Here is a 14,158-nt window from a genome sequence, read left to right on the forward strand (position 1 = left end):
CCACCTGGATATGTGTGCATACACACACACACACACACACACACCATCAATGGTGGGGGAGAAATGAGATGACCAGTGTAGATCCGTTCAAAAAAAAAAGAAAACGGGAGATACATAGGAATCACTGGTTGTTAAAAAATTGTAAAATGCAGGCAGTCATGTGTTGGCAGTTTCTTGGTTAGGCCTGGGCTATTCTCTAGGAAAGGCCTTTCCTATTCTCTAGGAAAGATCTTCACAGCTCTTGTCTCTGCCTTCTGGGCTCTTTACCCCACTCTCTGTCACATGGCCCTTGTTTTCCCATCACAAATGGCCAGTGTGTTTAGATGAATAATTTTCTCAGCTTGTTTCATGCCTATAGCAGTTCAGAGGTCCAAAGGCCTCTTTTCATTTTGTATTATGTGTCCCTTTTAATTCAAGGAGACAGTGTTTACCAGAGTATAACTCTCTTTAAAACCTATGGGCATCCTATGAAGCTACTGGCTTCCTTCCCTTAGACAAAATCCACACCCACACACTAAGTTCGTCTCTACCTTGAGGTTCTTGGAAACCTCCTGTAGCCCAACACCCTTGATACTTATAAGAGCCCTCTAGTTTAATAACAGGATCCATGAAATACATCTGTGAGATTCTTAAAGGAACCTATTTCTGTTTGAGGTACCACTTCATTTGTTTATTTTTTTTTTTTTACTAAGTCCTCAGTGTATTCGAATGCTTTATTTATTTATTTATTCATTTATTCATTTATTCATTTAACGTTTTATTTATCTTTAAGAGAGAGAGAGAGAGAGAGAGAGGAGGGACAGAGAAAGAGGGAGACACAGAATCCAAAACAGGCTTCAGGGTCTGAGCTGTCAGCACCGAACCTAATGCAGGGCTTGAACTCACAAACTGTGAGATCATGACCTGAGCTGAAGTTGGACACTTAACCCACTGAGCCACCCAGGTGCCCCTTGAGGCACCACTTTAAATCTATTTGAGGTTATAATAGAGTTTTTCAGTCTTACCCTCGGTTGCATCTTCAGACAAGGAGTTCTCAAAGTGTGGTCCAAGGACATGTGGGGGGGGGGGGTGCCTCAAGACACTCAGAGAGCCCACTAAGTCAAAACTGTTTTCATAGTAATATGACATAATTTTATTTTTCAGTCTTATTATCTTACTATCTTCTACATGTAGAATTTTCCAGAGGCTGTGATATCTGCCAGCTGCCTTCTATCATGTTAAATGTTACAGAAATGTGTAAACATGTAAAACAATGACACTCTTCTATTTTGTTTTGAAAAATGCATTTTTGAATAAAAACATATTTGGTTATCATATAATGTGTGTTATTGTTTCAAATTAGATTTTAATTCTAAAATCACATATCACACACATAAAAAAAGCATCTCAGGGTCCTCAGTCATTGTAACAGGTGTAAAGGGCCCTAAGAATGAAAAGTTGGAGAAATAACCACTTTTGACTGTTTTGTTTACAAAAGAGCATATCTGTTCAATGTATTGCTTACATCTATTATAAAATCTCTCTGCAAAGAGCACAAACAACAGCAGCAAAAAATAATTAGACAAAAGAGGGGCATCTGGGTGGCTCAGTCAGTTAAGCAGCTGACATTGGCTCAGGTCATGATCTCACTGTTCATGAGTTCGAGCCCTGTGACGGGCTCTGCGCTGACAGCTCGGAGCCTGGGGCCTGCCTCAGATTCTGTGTCTCCCTCTCTCTCTCTGCCCCTCCCCCACTCACACTGTGTGTTTCTCTCAAAAATAAGTAAACACTTAAAAAAATAAAAAAACTAATAATCAGACAAAAGAAACACAACATGTCCTGTGGAAAATCACGTGACAGACTGCCTGACTTAAAGATGAGTAGGACTCTGGAAGGTTCTTTGGTAAGATAATTGTCTCCAGCATTCAAAATTATATTTTTTCTATAGAGACAACATGTAGACCATAAAGACCCAGTGATGAGTCTCTCACATTGGACCCAACCAACAATAGGCAGTTCCTATCTGATGATCTTCTCTTCTTTTGGCTGAGGAAGCAAGATCTCACGTGGTTACAACAAATATGGATAGACCTTCATACACAAGCCCAGCCAACTAATCAGGTTAGAAGGAGTCGGTGCAATGCAAACCTATTCATCCTGTCTATGCTGTAGAAAACATTTTACTGGGATAGTTGAACTAGTAGTTCAAACCCTCTTAATATCTGAATCAGAACAATTCACGGTTTAGTCTTCTCAACCTAGCCAAAAGCCAACAAAAAACTTAACCAGACTTTGTTATTAATACGATATCATATGCTGTTTTAAAGTTCTGAAAAGAAGTCTTTCCAAAGAAAGACTTTTTTTTTTGTTAGTGCTTAAGGTTTAAAATCAGATATTAAATAAAGTTGATTCTCAAGTAAGATTTCAATACTGTTAGGTGAAACATTGACTATCTTAGCTTCCAGATCATTTTGTGCATTCAAGAAATGTCTGTCACTTCACTTTAGTCCCATGCTCAATCATTTAGAACAAAACACAACACAACAAAAATCCCAATCCATTCTGCCAGCTCAACAAAAGGCTTTGTGTGGGTGTGTGTTAGAAAGTAATTATGAGGTTTTTATTTCACTAATTATTCTTCAGCCTTTGAAATGTCAGTGTAGGTCAAAGTAGCAGCCAATGTTTTGAACCAGATCTGAATTCAAATAAGGAGGCTACTTCAGGAAGGACAAGGAAAAGAGTCAACAGTAAAGTAATTTGATGTTATGAGCGACGGAGAATGAGACTCGAGGTCACAGGAATTTAAAGTTTCCAACCAGAGCACCTCAAAAACCCCAAAGTGTCATGTAAAATTTATATTATAGATATGACATGATTGAAAATGCTTCCATATCCACACTGCAATGATGTTCTAAAGAGTTATAAGTTGAGACTTATGAGTTTATATTCAAATTTTTAAAAATTACAAAATCATATAGAGCTTTTTTCTTCTAAGTAGCCATTTTGAGAGCTTATAAACTCATGCCAAATATTATATAACTACTTCAAATATTTTCCTTAATTCTCCTTTAATAACTATTTTTAAGCTGGGGCACCTGGGGGGCTCAGTCGGTTGAGCGTCCAACTTCGGCTCAGGTCATGATCTCACAGTTCATGAGTTCGAGCCCCGCATCGGGCTCTGTGCTGACAGCTCAGAGCCTGGAGCCTGCTTCAGATTCTGTGTCTCCCTCTCTCTCTGCCCCATCCCCACTCATGCTCTGTCTCTCTCTGTCTTAAAAAATAAATTAAAAAAACATTTAAAAAATTTAAATATTTTTAAGCTGATTTTATGAATTGAGGTTGGATCTCATTATCTTATAACAAAATTTCATTTTCCAAATATTAAATTGTGGCACTTCCTAACTTCAACAGAAACTAAGCACATCCTCTGAGAACATGAGTAAGGCAGGCAAATTGTTCCTTATAATAACTAATATGCATGAACATGCTGATTTTTTGCTAATAAATGATCTCAGGAAGGTTAGTAGACTTAGGTGTAGTGCTGATTTCCCTGACCCCAAGTCCTCAGGACCAGCTAAGTTTACACAATGAAAGCAGACCAGATTGGAGTAAAGTGATTCCATTCATTTCAGTCATGCTCATGACTGATACCCAGTGTCATGACCAAATTGATCACACAATGGTCTCCATCAATCTTTGCAACAGTAGAATTGAGCAGATTAGTTGTGCTGTGGCCTGTTCATTTTCCCTTCTATAGATACAGCTCAATCTGAGAGGAAAAAGAAGAGTAAGTTAATTGAGGATAGAGAGTTCACTCTGATGGCTTATGAACATCACCCCAGCTTTACTCTTTGTTCCCATATTTTGATGTCTGGTGGGTCTAATGTGTCCTAGCCTCTTGCTTCTTCATGTGTGGTCCCCAGACCTGCAACCTTGGCATTACTTCAAGCCCCTTCCCAGACCTAGTAACAGAGCCTGCTCTTAAGAAGACCTCCTTCCACCACAGTGATTTCTCTACACTTTAAATATAAGAAGCATTGGTCTGCTTCTAGCTACTTTGAGAGTTAATTGATTTCTCAATATTAAGCAAGCGCATCATTTACAAGAAGATCTGAGATTGTCTATATGGCTGGAGACCAGGAAGGATGCTTAAGGAAAATATACCAAGAGACTAAACGAAGAGTTCAGAAAAATCTCTCCAAAACTGACCCACAGCATCACCGTCACTAGAATCTGAACTGCTTCTGGAACAGCAACACTCTCTGCAGCTTACTCTGACTTGCTTAGTTCCTGACACTCAAGCCCAGCACTGTCCAACAGAAATGTAATCTGAGCCACAAAATGAGCCGCAGACGTAATTTTAAGTTTTCTACCAGCCACATTAAAGAGATCAAAATAAGCAGGTAAAATTAATAATATATTTTAGGATGCCTGGGTGGCTCTGTCGATTAAGCACTGAAACTCTTGGTTTCAGCGCAGGTCATGATCTCACAGTTTGTGAGATCGAGCCCCAGGTCAGGCTCTGCACTGACAGTGTAGAGCCTGCTTAAGATTCTCTCTCTCCCTCTCTCTCTCTCTCTCTGCCCCTCCCTTCCTCATGCTTTCTCTCTCAGGATAAATAAATAAACTGTTAAAAAAATAATAATAATAATACATTTTATTTAACCCACTATATACAAAATACCAATCAACATTTAATAAATATTAATGAGGTAGTTTACATTTTTGTACTAAGCCTTCAAAATTTGATGTGTATTTAACACTTACAGCATATCTCAGGACTAGACATTTCCAATGCTCAATGGACACATTTAGCAGTGGTTACTATATTGAATAGGATAGTTCTAGCCCCAAAACCACAATTGTAACTTAGTTCGTCCTCCCTACATCGTATGGGTGGTATTTCAGAGCCCATACTTTTTTAATTGCTTGTAATCTGGTGCATGATTTAGAGATTTCTATTATGTCTCAATTTGTTGTGCATGTGTGTGTGTGTGTGTGTGTGAGAGAGAGAGAGAGAGAGAGAGAGAGAAGGAGGAAGAGAGAGAGAAGGAGAAAAAGAGAGAAAGAAAGATTTATTTTTGTCCAATTGGAAGCATGCCCAAGTAATGCACTATGGCTTTTCTAAGATATTAACTCTTCCCAGTGAGTTCTGCTCCTTTCTAGCTTACTAGGTTAAGTTGTAATCTAGGTTAGTAAATTAGGTTAATAAATACTTTCTCTAAAGATGTTCTCCTTGCTTATCCCCAGACAACTCAGTATAAGGAGAACTCAACTTTTCCAGGCATCCCATTGTAGATTTGATAGCACAGAAGCCGGGCTTGTCCAATTCTCAATCTCTTTATCTGTCAAAAGGGAAAATAATGGAGTTTCCGATGCAAAGATTAGTTGCGGCAATGCACAGACTCTCCAGTGCTGGCACACGCTAGAGGTTCGATAAGTGCTATTTATCATCATTTTTAATCCCCCTTGAACCTCAATAATAGCCAAGGAACTAAAGATAATAAGGTGACCTGGGATTGTAAGAAGAATGATAAACTCTCATGTCAGAGCCACCACCTACCTTCCAACACTAAACCAGTGCCTCCTGTTCTAGGTTTTTGTTTTAACTACTGCTCTTTGGTGGTACTAATTTTTGTGTTAGTCAAAATACTGTAGGTTCAGCAGTGGTTAACAAAGAAATAAATCAATAAAAGTGCCATCTCAAGGGTTTAATACAACAAAGGCTCAATTTTCATTCAAGTCACAGCCTGATATGTGTCAGGTGGCTTTCTCGGGTGATGGCCCTCCAGTTGGGGACTCAGAGATCTAGTCTATTTCCATATTGTTTGGCTGACCTCTTAAACACCTTGGCCCCCAAGATTTCTGAAAAAGGGACACACACACCATGGATAACTGAGAAAGGTTTATGAACAGGCCCAGAAATGGCTTGCATTTCTGTCCATATTCCATTGACCAAAACATAATCAAATAACGACAACCTAACTGTACGTCTTCCTCTATGATCAGAAAGGCACCTATGAAACAGAATTTGGAAAACACATGACACTGTTTTTGACACAGGTTGGTATTTTGCGCATTTGGAGCACAGAATGCAATATTTTAAAAAAAGCAGTCCTCCCAAATGTCAGGGTGCATATGGTGGGTTAGGCATGGGATGGAAGGAAATGATTCAAAGACATACGGAAGGAGAAAAAAATGACAGCCCTGGCTTGTATGTATATAACAGTCAAGATGCGAAATCAAGGAAAAAATGCAAATTTATCTTCATTTAATAATGTCTGATGTTTATTTAGCACAGTACAGTTCTAAAAGTTAGACGGTACTTTTAAATTTCTATAAATTATCGTACTCCATCCACAGAGCCTTGCAACATAGGTGGTGCTTTTTCCATTTTACAGATGAGTATGAGCTGAGTAAGGGCAGGTTCGGTGACTGCCATCCAAGGGGTCTAAAGCCAAGGACAGCCTTCTGCCTGAGTGCCACAGGGCCCTAGAATCCAGTCTCTCATCCAGGCCAAAACCCCTCCCAATGCAGTGGCAGATGTTCCCCAGACTCTGAGTAAACACCAGTGAAACAAGTTCGCTGTGTCATAAGGCTTCTTTTCCACTCTCAGACAGTGCCAGCTACTTAGTTTGACATTGATTATTCCTTATTCTGCTTTGGCGACTATAGAAAAGACTAACCTTTTTTTTTTTTACATCATAATTTAATAGTTGGAGACAATTATACCTGTTCCCCACCCTGAATTCTTTTACAACCTATCTTTTCAAAGTTTCCTCAATGACACTACCAACTTTTATTGCCATATCCTATTCTGGTTCGTTAACATCCCTTTTAAATATAAATTCTTTTAATGTTTATTTATTTTTGGGAGAGAGAGTGCAAGTGGGGAAGAGGCAAAGAGAGAGGGAGACACAGAATCCGAAGCAGGCTCCAAGCTCTGAGCTGTTAGCACAGAGCCCCACGCGGGGCTCGAACGCACAAACTGTGAGATCATGACCTGAGCCAAAGTCGGATGCTCAACTGACTGAGCCACCCAGGCGCCCCTAATGTTTATATTTGAGAGAGAGAGAGAGAGAGAGAGAGAGCGGGGGAGGAGCAGAGACAGAGGGAGACACAGTCTGAAACAGGTTCCAGGTTTCAAGCTGTCAGCACAGAGCCTAACACAGGACTCGAACTCACAAACTGCGAGATCATGACCTGAGCTTAACCGACTGAGCCCCCCAGGTGCCCCAAATGTCAACATCCCTTTCAAAGCTTAACACCCACAGTTAAAAGCAGCATTGCATACGTGATCTGAGGTTGCTATCTTTCTTCAGCAAGGGGAATGGGATGCACGGCACACCCTGCCCTTCATGCCTCCTATTCTGAATGACTCTCTCTTACTGCTATACCCTGCTCCTTTGAACCGACCACCTCCCTGAGGGGTTCCATATATTGTGAACTGCCTGATAATTTCAAGTAGAAATCTACAAATGGGTTCCTCTGTGGTAATCTTCAACCCTGAAAAATATCTAAAACACTCAATAGTCACCGATATTTGCTTGAAAACATTTTACCAGATAGTCTTTACTGCACTCTGCCTTGTAAGTTATAGGAAAGCGTGAAAGGTAATAGAAATGCTTATACATTTCACTTTACTTTTTTCATTTTCATTTTATTTTATTTTACGCTTACTATGCGCCAGAGTCTGTGAGGTTAGAATGGCAGACAAATCAATCATGGTGCCGAGAGTCTAGTAGGAAAGACAGACATTGCTCAAATACTCATGTAAGTAAATGTAAAGTCACAAATATAGTTCTTCGAAGGAAAAGACCAAGTACTTTGAGAAAGCACAAAACGGACCAGTTCTAAATTGTGGAGTAATCTCTTAAAAGGTAGAGATTTACGATCTGAGTAATGACTAAAAAGTTGAACCTGGATGGTTGGTTCGCAAATCTCATGCTCTATCCATTATACATTCTGCCTTGCTAATGGAAAGTGAAGAGACATCCCGGAAAAACCTGTCACATAATGGGATTTCTAGCACATGTATTTCTAATGATAAATAAGGGACCAAACAATTCATGTTTACCCTTTGAGAAAAAAATCCAACAGAGATTATTTTTAAAAGAAACCTACATGCTGCAGCACCTGGGTGGCTCAGTCAGTTAAGCGTCCAACTTCGGCTCAGGTCATGATCTCACAGTTTGTGGGTTTGAGCCCCACGTCGGGCTCTGTGCTGATAGCTCAGAGCCTGGAGCCTGCTTTGGATTCTGTGTCTCCCTCTCTCTCTGCCCCTCCCCTGCTTGTTCTCTCTCTCTCTCTCTCTCTCTCTCTCTCTCAAAAGTAAACATTAAAAAAATTAAAAAGAAAAGAAAAGAAACCTGCATGCTGAGAAATCAGGGTGGTGCAAAGGGCTGGACAGGAGAGGTAACACAACTTGGAACACTGTTTGGAAAGGCTTCCAACAGTCTGGGTAATTATTAGGACACGGAAAACACCAAAGATGAGATTTGAAGATGCAAGATATGGAAGACATGTGCAATGCCTCAGAGGAAGGAAAGAGAAAGGATATATCCTGACCCTCAGCTCCCAGAAGGAATACCCACACCTTAGGATAGGGTTGATCTGCACATGAGAAACTTACTCGCCTTTTTCATTACAAGAAACCAGATGTAATGGACTTGGGAACGCCAATGGCAATGTGGAGTCCACCTCACGATATGAGTTCTTCTGTCCTCCCCAGATCAGATCTTTATGTCACATTACTTCTGTCTGAGTAAAGTGAGTTTCTCAAATGCAGCTTTTTCCAGTTAAAGAAATAAGGGGAATGGTTTTCCAATGTGCTTTAATGTTTTCAAGAAAAAATTGGATTTGTGCCTTGTAGAAAACACATTGGTTCGCTGCTTCTGAAAGGTCTTCCCTTATGACTTAACATAGAGCTTGGAGCATGTTAACATTCTAGAGACTTTAGAATAAACATAAACTGCTCTAATGAAAGTTTATACTTGATCTCTTTCTCAGCTGACTTTTTTTTTTTTTTTTACAAAGCAAAATAATAAAATTCAAATCTGCTGTTGTTCAACCGTTCTGGATTTTCCAAGAGCCGTGTTAATAAGTAAGTACTTTAAATGGAACTGATAACAACATGTAAGTCTCTTAAAGATAGTAGAAACCTCAGAAAGGTGTCTCATATACAGTTTAGCTATGAAATTGGGTTGCTACAAAGCAAGCTATTTCCCACCTTGAAATTCTAGCCATTCTCCACATTATTTTTCAAAGTCTGAGGGCAATTCAATTTTACATGGCATTTTCAATGGGATTTTAAAATGTACTTCTGGAGTAAAAATATTTCTGTATCATAAAATCATTATATAGCATTTTCTTTTCTGTCCTTTAGTATCTGGATTTATTTCTCTTTTTCTCAATTCCTAGATTAGGCAGAATCTCTATCTTTTCTATCAAGGACATTTCAACAAGATATAGATTTCAGGATTATTTGGTCTATGGTCCTAAAAATGCAAAGAGCTCTGTTTTAATGTATTTGATTTTCTTTAGAGTCAACATTCCTTCTTGCATTTAAATGTGATGATGTAAATCAGAGCTGACACGATGAGCTCTGTCTGCAGCTTTTGCTTGGTCCCAGCATTTATGCACCTCCTGTGCAGATTCCAGCACATTCTACATTGTTTATCCTAATCACTATTACACCAAGTGAATAAACACGGTTATAGTTTACATGTAAAGCAGCTTCTGCAGAGAAAAGATACATGATGATTCATGATAACAGGGAAACCACAAAACCCCAGATGTTCAGATAGGGTTTATAATGGAGTTGTGTGTTATGTTCAATTTTATGCAGAAAAATGAACAACCTTTAAACTGCACACAAAACAGTTCACATGACATCATTTTAGAGACCAGCAGTGTCTTTCAAAGTCCAATAGTTTGTCCTCCAGCTCCGGAACGGAACCACTGTTTCTTTCGTTAAACACCGAATGGAGTTGTTAGCTCGCATATTAGGTCTGTGTTGCATGAACAATATGCATCTTTGAATACCTGCCTTACACTCAGCCCCGTGAGATGCTCCCACTCGGGAAGACTTCCGGGAACAGCAGGTTCTCCCTTCCTGGCTCATCTGTACTCTGAAGTGCACGCTTTCTTCACAGCATATGCTCCTGGAGTGGAAAAGCAATGGAATCGGTCTGCCTCTGCCGGCACTGAATTCACCTTTTCATTCCCTTTGCCCTCCCTTCCTCTGACCTCCCGACTCCCCTTTCCTCTTCTTTGCCTCCCTCTCCATCCTTATACCCTGACCCTTTTCCCTCTGTCTTTTATGTAGAAAGTGTAAAATTGAATGTTTATACAAAGATTATGTAATGCATTTCCATTGTGCTTCTGGGAGATGTGCTTTGTCAGGCCAATATTACTATGCAGCTCACAGAACCACAGACATTTTCCCCCCCCCGCTAGGAGAGAATTAGAGATAACCCCGTGAAGTGGTTTCCAAATTATATTTTAGCAGTGGCATCTCAGGTTTAAAGGCAATTCTACACGTGATCACAATACATAAAATGGGTGAAGGTAGAGCTTCTCTTTGAAACAAAGAAGTAAGGAGCGCACAGAGGCCCTCCTCCTCATCCCCCTCTTGCCTTCAAGGATCCCCAGTCTCCTCAGGAAACAACTGAAAAGCCTTGATATCATGCTATCTCCTATCTGAGGACCAGAAAGATCAAATACTTTATCCCAGGTAACATACCTTTTGAGTTACAAGGACACAAGCACAACCCAGTTTTCTGTAGCTGGGAATTATAGGTGATTTTGCTCTTATGTTAATAAAATGGGAATTCAGAGCTGATGAAAACACAGAATGACCTCAAGTGAAAAATGGAGTTGTTATGTAACTTTAATAAACATTTATTTAACATTTATACCGTGCTAGGCAACGAACGGGTGTTACAAATGTAAAAAGAAAAATTCATTCCTTCAAGATGCTTAGAGCCCAATGGCTGGAAAGATGCATAAAACAAAACAACAACAACCTCAGAGTTTCAGAAGAACAATATACAGAAAGAGCCTTGAATCTTCTCTGTGGAGTGATGGAAACTTGACAGGCAAGGTAGAGTTTTATGGGGGACATGGAAGACAGGAGCCGGCCAAGAAAAGGACATTTAGGCAAAGGATCCAGCATGTATGAAGGCATGGAGGAAGGAAAGGGGATGGCTTCATCCAGGGACTGTTAGCAGCTTGGTGGAGCATCTAACTTGGGAGGGGAGTGTTGGGCAATGAGGTTGGAAAAGCAGAAAGAACCAAATACCTGTTTACCTTATAAGAAACTGGGGAGAAGAAGATATAAGATTTCTGAGCAGGGAAAAATGATATGCAAGTTAGGAGGATGCAAATCAGGGCTGTGACAGTGAAGGTGACAATGAGATACAGAGTCAAGAGGACTCACAGTGGATGATGAGTGAGAGTAAAAGATAAGATAGGGCCAGATTTCCAGTGTGAGCAGTTGGGCAGATGGTTGTCAGTCTCTGGACAGAGAATATAGAAAGGAGATCACATTTTAGGCTCAGAGAAAATGACAATTATTTTGGTTTTGAACATAATGAGTTAGAGGACAAGATTTGGGGTCCTGATGAAAAAGTCTCATGCTTTTAGATAAAATGCTAAGAAGAAAGTCAAAGATTTTTAAAGGGGGATGGGGGAGACCAGTGGACAATGCCAATTTATATGTAGTAACTAAATCCTTGAAGAAGGTTTCTCCAGAAGACCATAATTATGAAAAAGATAAGAGAACAGAAGAAAGAACCCTCAAGGACTCCCAACATTGAAGTGATAGGCATACAATGAACGTCCCACAATGAGGCTGAGAAGGGGCCACTAGAAGTTTAAGAGAACCATCCTAGCAAGAAAACTTTCATGGAAACCAAACCAAATGAGGAAAGAACATCATGGGACAGAGAGTGGCCAACGGTGATCAATTCTATAGGGAAGCCAAGTCAGATGAGAACTGAACATGGCTGGCTGTATTTGGCTACAAGGATGTTGTCTGCGGTCTTTGCTGGGCAGTTTAGCAGAGTGACAGGGACAGAGGCTGAAGTCTAGCGTTCATTGTCTGAGAAACAAACGTAAAGTGAGAAGCAGGGATTTCCATTGTAGGTTGTTGTTTCAAGAAACGTTCCTATGAATGGAAGGGGAAATATGGGGTTTTGTACAAGGAAAGTGGGAAGTAAATTAATTTCCTTTATGAGAGAAACTCAAGAGACATCAATGGAGCTGGCGAGTTTGAAGATCCAAGAGAGGGAGAAATGGCAGAAGGAGAACTGCCCCCAAGGAACTGCGAGAGGACTCCCGGACCCCGGAGGCAGTAATAGCCCTGAACAGGTAGAAGATGGGTACAAGAGGAGATGTTTCTAAATAGTGGAGTAGACGGGGTGCCTGGGTGGCTCAGTCCATTAAGCTTCCAACTTCAGCTCAGGTCATGATCTCATGGTTGGTGGGTTCGAGCCCCGCGTCGGGCTCTGCGCTGACAGCTCAGAGACTGGAGCCTGCTTCTCATTCTGTGTCTCCCTCTCTCTCTCTGCCCCTCCCCCACTCACACTCTGTCTCTCTGTGTCTCTTGAAAATAAATGTTAAAAAAAAATTTTTTTTAAAGAATAGTGGAGTAGAATCCAAGTGCTTTCCCCAGAAAGCTAAATGCTGGAAGCGAGTGAGGAGGTAGCCAGGACAGAGTTTGGAGATAGAGGGAAGTTTGGGAGAGTCCCTGAATACAATGGCTGAGGGCAAGAAATGCACTGAGAGGGACGTGCACAAAAATTGCCCATTAATGTTGAAATATAACTGAGCTTAGAGACATGAGTTTCCGATTCCAGTCTAGTTCTCGGCAGATGTCCATTCTGAATCCTCGCCCTAGGGGTTGGGAAATGTGGCGACGGTATTATGAGATGCAGCTACATTAGGCCCACGTGTCAAGGGGACACTGGAGCACGTAAGAAGGAAAATGTGCATTCTGAAAACTTTCAAAGTTATTGAGAGGCTCAACATCCCGCGTGTAGATTTAATCAGCTTCCCTAAATTCCATCCCATCTTCCCATGCCCTTCGGGCAGAGACACGCTACATTTTTCCTCTTGCTACAAGCAACATACCCCCTACTACTTTGTGTTCACTTTCAACTTCACTTTCCACTTCTCGGTGTCATTAGAATGGGCAACAGCAATGGGCGACCCTTCTGTCTGCCGGATGATTGTGTCTACAGGGGCCATTTGCAGTCCATCAGAGGGCAGGTATGTCCTCTCCACTCGGGGAAGATTATACATAATCTTCCGTATACATAATACATATACATAATCACCGGCACTCCCTATCCCGTATACATAATCACCGGCACTCCCTATCCCGATACGGTCAGTTAATAACAATCTGTCTTTCCAAAGACCTCAACGAATTCGGGAGCTGTTGCCTCACAGAGCGTTTTCACCACTAAAATTGCTCTTAGAGATAGTGGGGGGAAAAGAATCAAATTAAGCCATTTCCCTCCTACCCTTTTGCTACCTACTTGGAAATCATTAGTACAAATGATAGTTACCCTAGCAATAGCTATGCAATCAAAACAACCACATCCATCTCAGTGAACCATGTCGCTGGCTTGGCTATTCCATTGGCTGCTAATTAACAGTGACACACATTAATGGCCCCAGCAGCGGGGTCAGCACAGCATTAGCAGTGCTGTAATGCAGGCAGAAATGATAGATATGAAAGTCTTTTCTCCAGCTCCAAAGAAGAAGGGGGGAAATGAAAGTCACTTGACAACAGATCTCCCATGGAAGCTGCTCTAAAGCAGCAGGCTCCCTGAATCTGAGAGAAGAAGAAAATACCGAATGAAAACAAGTCCCTGCTTCTGGATGTCTGAATAATTGTATGTGTAATTCAAAAGACTGCGAACTTAGTCTCGAACAAAGTAAAGGAGATCACCTCCGTGTCGAGTCTGGAGGAGGGATGGCAGGTTCATGGTGGAGCTAAGCTTTCGTTCTGAAATCTTTCCTCCAGTCCTTCGGTTCGTTTTTACTGAAAAACACAATGAAAAGTAAAATTAAAAAACCCACCGACGGCTCTCCACCACACCACAACTATAGCCTGAGCTGTGTGATGGTAGAATCAGCAGCTGTCCAGAAAGGGGCTTTGAGGCCTGTC

The 14,158-nt window shown here is 40.9% G+C and overlaps 1 long non-coding RNA gene across 1 annotated transcript; it reads right to left on the reverse strand.

Moving 5' to 3' along the window:
- Window positions 1–3,588: 3,588 nt before the first annotated feature.
- LOC125909000 (uncharacterized) lies at window positions 3,589–8,874 on the reverse strand. Its single transcript, XR_007453520.1, has 4 exons — window positions 8,612–8,874; window positions 7,660–7,717; window positions 5,256–5,324; window positions 3,589–3,748 (listed from the first exon to the last, which is right to left on the reverse strand). It is a non-coding gene; the product is annotated as an uncharacterized LOC125909000 (long non-coding RNA).
- Window positions 8,875–14,158: the final 5,284 nt, after the last annotated feature.

The sequence above is a fragment of the Panthera uncia genome (genome assembly GCF_023721935.1).
Source record: "Panthera uncia isolate 11264 chromosome B3 unlocalized genomic scaffold, Puncia_PCG_1.0 HiC_scaffold_1, whole genome shotgun sequence".
Lineage (NCBI taxonomy): Eukaryota > Metazoa > Chordata > Mammalia > Carnivora > Felidae > Panthera > Panthera uncia.